This window comes from Notamacropus eugenii, chromosome 2 (assembly GCF_028372415.1).
Source record: "Notamacropus eugenii isolate mMacEug1 chromosome 2, mMacEug1.pri_v2, whole genome shotgun sequence".
Taxonomy (NCBI): Eukaryota; Metazoa; Chordata; class Mammalia; order Diprotodontia; family Macropodidae; genus Notamacropus; species Notamacropus eugenii.
This window is the reverse complement of record NC_092873.1, coordinates 908469-915728: the sequence shown is the minus strand read 5'-3', so window position 1 is coordinate 915728 and position 7260 is coordinate 908469.

Below are 7260 nucleotides of genomic sequence, written 5' to 3'. Positions count from 1 at the left end.
ACTCTAATCCTAACACTATCCTGAAATGCTCTCGATTCTAATCCTGACCCTAATAACCTTAACCCAAACCCTAAGCTTAAATATAGTGGATTCTAACCTTAACTCTAACCCTAATGTGCTCGATTCTAAGTCTAACACTAAATCGTCAATCTCAACACTAACCCTAACCTTATATGCACTCGACTCTAACCCAAAAGGCATCCTCACCCTACGCCTAACCCTAAACTTCGATTCTACCAACACAAACCATAACGTTAATCCTAACCCTACCCTTACCCCTACCCCTAAATGCACTCTAACCCTACCCCGACCCCTTACACTAACCATAACCCTAACGAATTCTAACCAAAATTATAACCCTAAATGTGCTCGATTCTAACCCAAACACTAAATCGTCAATTTCAACACTATCCCTAACCCTAAATGCACTCGACTCTAACCCAAAATCTATTCCTGACCCTAAGCCTAACCCTAAACCTCGATTCTACCAACACAAACCTTAACCCTAATACTAACCCTACTCCTACGCCTACCCCTAAATGCACTCTAAGCCATACCCTGATGAAAAGCAGACCACTAAAAATGTGCCTGATTCTAACCCAACCCCAACCCTAAGCCTAACCTTAAGCCTAACCCTCGATTCTACGAAAGCGAACGCTAAACCTAACTCTAACCCTAGCACTATCCTTAAATGCTCTCGATTTTGACCCTGACCGTCAACCTAACCCTAACCCTAACGCTAACCCTAAATGCACTGAATTCTAAGCATAACTCTAACCCTAAGTGTGCTCGATTTAAACCCTAACACTTAATCGTCAATTTGAACACTAACGCAAAGCCTAAATACACTGATTCTAACCCAAAAGGCAATCCTGACCCTAAGCCTAACCCTAAACCTCGATTCTACGAACACAAACCTTAACACCTATCCTAACCCTATCCCATCCACTAGCCCTAAAAGCACTTTAACCCTAACCCTCACCCTAACGCTAACACTAAAACTGTGCTTGATTCTAACCCTAACCCTCACCCTAAGCCTAACCCGAAGCCTAACCCTCGATTCTACGAAAGCTAACCCTAAACCTAACTCTAACCCTAGCACTATCCTTAAATGCTCTCGATTCTAACCCTGACCCTTATCCTCACCCTAACCCTAACCCTAAATGCACTGAATTCTAATTATAACTCTATCCCTAAATGTGCCTGATTCTAAGGCTATAACTAAATCATCAATTTCAATACTAACCCTAAGCCCAAATGCTCTGAATTATGACCCAAAATGCTCTCCTGACCCTAAGCCTAACCTAAAACCTCGATTCTACCAACACAAACCCTAACCCGAATCCTAACCCAACTCCTCCCTTACCCCTAAATGCACTCAAACCCTGACCCCAACACCAACCCTAACGCTAAATATGCTCCTGATTCTAATCCTAATCCTAACCCTAACCCTCACCCTAACACTGACCCTCGATTCTACGAAAGCTAACCCTATACCTAACTCTAACCCTAACACTATCCTTAAATGCACTCGATTCTAACCCTCACCCTGAACATAACCCTAACCCTAACCCTAATCCTAACCCTAAATGCACTGGATTCTAACCATAACTCTAACCCTAATGTGCTCGATTATAACCCTAACACTTAATCGTCAATCTCAACACTAACCCTAACCTTATATGCACTCGATTCTAACCCAAAAGACAATCCTGACCCTAAGCCTAAATCTAAACCTCGATCTACCAACACAAACCTTAACACCTATTCTAACCCTATCCCATCCACTAGCCCTAAAAGCACTTTAACCCTAACCCTCACGCTAACGCTAACACTAAAACTGTGCTTCATTCTAACCCTAACCCTCACCCTAAGGCTAACCCTAAGCCTAACCCTCGATTCTACGAAAGCTAACCGTAAACCTAAGTCTAACCCTAGCACTATCCTTAAATGCTCTCGATTCTAACCCTGACCCTAAACCTAACCCTAACCCTAACCCTAACCCTAAATGCACTGAATTCTAATCATAACTCTATCCCTAAATGTGCCTGATTCTAACGCTATAACTAAATCATCAATTTCAACACGAACCCTAAGCCCAAATGCTCTGAATTATGACCCAAAATGCTCTCCTGACCCTAAGCCTAACCCAAAACCTCGAATCTACCAACACAAACCCTAACCCGAATCCTAACCAAACTCCTCCCCTACCCCTAAATGCACTCAAACCCTGACCCTAACCCCAACCCTAACGCTAAAAATGCTCCTGATTCTAACCCTAATCCTAACCCTAACCCTCACCCTAACACTGACCCTCGATTCGACGAAAGCTCACCCTATACCTAACTCTAACCCTAACACTATCCTTAAATGCACTCGATTCTAACCCTCACCCTAAACATAAACCAAACCCTATCCCTAATGCTAACCCTAAATGCACTGGATTCTAACCATAACTCTAACCCTAATGTGCTCGATTATAACCCTAACACTAAATCGTCAATCTCAACACTAAGCCTAACCCTAAATGCACTCTACTGTAACCCAAAAGGCAATCCTGACCCTAAGCCTAACCCTAAACCTCGATTCTACCAACACAAACCCTAACCCTAATCCCAACCCTACTCCTATCCCTATCTCTATATGCACTCTAACCCTAACCCTGACCTAACTCCTGACGCTAAAAATGCGCTTGATTCTATCCCTAACCCTAACCCTAACCCTAACCCTCAATTCTACGAAACCTAACCCTAAACCTAACTCTAATCCTAACACTATCCTGAAATGCTCTCGATTCTAATCCTGACCCTAATAACCTTAACCCAAACCCTAAGCTTAAATATAGTGGATTCTAACCATAACTCTAACCCTAATGTGCTCGATTCTAAGTCTACCACTAAATCGTCAATCTGAACACTAACCCAAACTCTAAATGCACTCAGTTGTAACCCAAAAGGCAATCCTCACCCTACGCCTAACCCTAAATTTCGATTGTACCAACACAAACCCTAACCCTAATCCTACCCCTACCCCTACCCCTACCCCTACCCCTAAATGCACTCTAACCCTACCCCTACCCCTTACACTAACGCTAACCCTAACGAATTCTAACCAAAACACTAACCCTAAATGTGCTCGATTCTAACCAAACACTAAATCGTCAATTTCAACACTATCCCTAACCCTAAATGCACTCGACTCTAACCCAAAATCCATTCCTGACCCTAAGCCTAACCCTAAACCTCGATTCCACCAACACAGACCTTAACCCTAATCCTAACCCTACTCCTACGCCTACCCCTAAATGCACTCTAAGCCATACCCTGATGAAAAGCAGACCACTAAAAATGTGCCTGATTCTAACCCAACCCTAACCCTAAGCCTAACCTTAAGCCTAACCCTCGATGCTACGAAAGCGAACGCTAAACCTAACTCTAACACTAGCACTATCCTTAAATGCTCTCGATTTTAACCCTGACCCTCAACCTAACCCTAACCCTAAAGCTAACCCTAAATGCACTGAATTCTAAGCATAACTCTAACCCTAAATGTGCTCGATTCAAACCCTAACACTAAATCGTCAATTTGAACACTAACGCAAAGCCTAAATACACTCGATTCTGATCCAAAATGCAATCCTGACCCTAAGCCTAAACCTAAACCTCGATTCTACCAACACAAACCTTAACACCTATTCTAACCCTATCCCATCCACCCGAAGCCTAACCCTCGATTCTACGAAAGCTAACCCTAAAGCTAAGTCTAAGCCTAGCACTATCCTTAAATGCTCTCGATTCTAACCCTGACCTTAAACCTAACCTTAACCCTAACCCTAACCCTAAATGCACTGAATTCTAATCATAACTCTATCCCTAAATGTGCTTGATTCTAACGCTATAACTAAATCATCAATTTCAATACTAACCCTAAGCCCAAATGCTCTGAATTATGACCCAAAATGCTCTCCTGACCCTAAGCCTAACCCAAAACCTCGATTCTACCAACACAAACCCTAACCCGAATCCTAACCCAACTCCTCCCCTACCCCTAAATGCACTCAAACCCTGACCCTAACCCCAACCCTAACGCTAAAAATGCTCCTGATGCTAACCCTAATCCTAACAATAACCCTCACCCTAACACTGACCCTCGATTCGACGAAAGCTCACCCTATACCTAACTCTAACACTAACACTATCCTTAAATGCACTCGATTCTAACCCTCACCCTAAACATAAACCAAACCCTATCCCTAATGCTAACCCTAAATGCACTGGATTCCAACCATAACTCTAACCCTAATGTGCTCGATTATAACCCTAACACTAAATCGTCAATCTCAACACTAAGCCTAACCCTAAATGCACTCGACTCTAACCCAAAAGGCAATCCTGACCCTAAGCCTAACCCTAAACCTCGATTCTACCAACACAAACCCTAACCCTAATCCCAACCCTACTCCTATCCCTACCTCTATATGCACTCTAACCCTAACCCTGACCCAAACCCTAACAGTAAAAATGCGCTTGATTCTATCCCTAACCCTAACCCTAACCCTAACCCTCAATTCTACGAAACCTAACCCTAAACCTAACTCTAACCCTAACACTATCCTGAAATGCTCTCGATTCTAATCCTGACCCTAATAACCCTAACCCTAACCCTAAGCTTAAATATAGTGGATTCTAACCATTACTCTAACCCTAATGTGCTGGATTCTAAGTCTAACAATAAATCGTCAATCTCAACACTAAGCCTAACCCTAAATGCACTCGACTCTCACCCAAAAGGCAATCCTGACCCTAAGCCTAACCCTAAACCTCGATTCTACCAACACAAACCCTAACCCTAATCCCAACCCTACTCCTATCCCTATCTCTATATGCACTCTAACCCTAACCCTGACCTAACTCCTGACGCTAAAAATGCGCTTGATTCTATCCCTAACCCTAACCCTAACCCTCAATTCTACGAAACCTAACCCTAAACCTAACTCTAATCCTAACACTATCCTGAAATGCTCTCGATTCTAATCCTGACCCTAATAACCTTAACCCAAACCCTAAGCTTAAATATAGTGGATTCTAACCATAACTCTAACCCTAATGTGCTCGATTCTAAGTCTACCACTAAATCGTCAATCTGAACACTAACCCAAACTCTAAATGCACTCAGTTGTAACCCAAAAGGCAATCCTCACCCTACGCCTAACCCTAAACTTCGATTCTACCAACACAAACCCTATCCCTAATCCTACCCCTACCCCTACCCCTACCCCTACCCCTAAATGCACTCTAACCCTACCCCTACCCCTTACACTAACGCTAACCCTAACGAATTCTAACCAAAACACTAACCCTAAATGTGCTCGATTCTAACCAAACACTAAATCGTCAATTTCAACACTATCCCTAACCCTAAATGCACTCGACTCTAACCCAAAATCCATTCCTGACCCTAAGCCTAACCCTAAACCTCGATTCTACCAACACAGACCTTAACCCTAATACTAACCCTACTCCTACGCCTACCCCTAAATGCACTCTAAGCCATACCCTAATGAAAAGCAGACCACTAAAAATGTGCCTGATTCTAACCCAACCCTAACCCTAAGCCTAACCTTAAGCCTAACCCTCGATTCTACGAAAGCGAACGCTAAACCTAACTCTAACACTAGCACTATCCTTAAATGCTCTCGATTTTAACCCTGACCCTCAACCTAACCCTAACCCTAAAGCTAACCCTAAATGCACTGAATTCTAAGCATAACTCTAACCCTAAATGTGCTCGATTCAAACCCTAACACTAAATCGTCAATTTGAACACTAACGCAAAGCCTAAATACACTCGATTCTGATCCAAAATGCAATCCTGACCCTAAGCCTAAACCTAAACCTCGATTCTACCAACACAAACCTTAACACCTATTCTAATCCTATCCCATCCACTAGCCCTAAAAGCACTTTAACCCTAACCCTCACCCTAACGCTAACACTAAAACTGTGCTTGATTCTAACCCTAACCCTCACCCTAAGCCTAACCCGAAGCCTAACCCTCGATTCTACGAAAGCTAACCCTAAACCTAACTCTAACAATAGCACTATCCTTAAATGCTCTCGATTCTAACCCTGACCCTAAACCTAACCCTAACCCTAACCCTAAATGCACTGAATTCTAACCATAACTCTAATCCTAATGTGCTCGATTATAACCCTAACACTAAATCGTTAATCTCAACACTAACCCTAACCTTATATGCACTCGATTCTAACCCAAAAGGCAATCCTGACCCTAAGCGTAACCCTAAACCTCGATTCTACCAACACAAACCTTAACACCTATCCTAACCCTATCCCATCCAATAGCCCTAAAAGCACTTTAACCCTAACCCTCACCCTAACGCTAAAACTAAAACTGTGCTTCATTTTAACCCTAACCCTCATCCTAAGCCTAACCCTAAGCCTAACCCTCGATTCCACGAAAGCTAACCCTAAACCTAAGTCTAACCCTAGCACTATCCTTAAATGCTCTCGATTCTAACCCTGACCCTAAACCTAACCCTAACCCTAACCCTAAATGCACTGAATTCTAATCATAACTCTATCCCTAAATGTGCCTGATTCTAACGCTATAACTAAATCATCAATATCAATACTAACCCTAAGCCCAAATGCTCTGAATTATGACCCAAAATGCTCTCCTGACCCTAAGCCTAACCCAAAACCTCGATTCTACCAACACAAACCCTAACCCGAATCCTAACCCAACTCCTCCCCTACCCCTAAATGCACTCAAACCCTGACCCCAACACCAACCCTAACGCTAAATATGCTCCTGATTCTAACCCTAAACCTAACCCTAACCCTCACCCTAACACTGACCCTCGATTCGACGAAAGCTAACCCTATACCTAACTCTAACCCTAACACTATCCTTAAATGCACTCGATTCTAACCCTCACCCTGAACATAACCCTAACCCTATCCCTAATGCTGACCCTAAATGCACTGGATTCTAACCATAACTCTAACCCTAATGTGCTCGATTATAACCCTAACCCTAAATCGTCAATCTCAACACTAAGCCTAACCCTAAATGCACTCGACTCTAACCCTAAAGGCAACCCTGACCCTAAGCCTAACACTAAACCTCGATTCTACCAACACAAACCCTAACCCTAATCCCAACCCTACTCCTATCCCTACCTCTATATGCACTCTAACCCTAACCCTGACCCAAACCCTAACACTAAAAATGCGC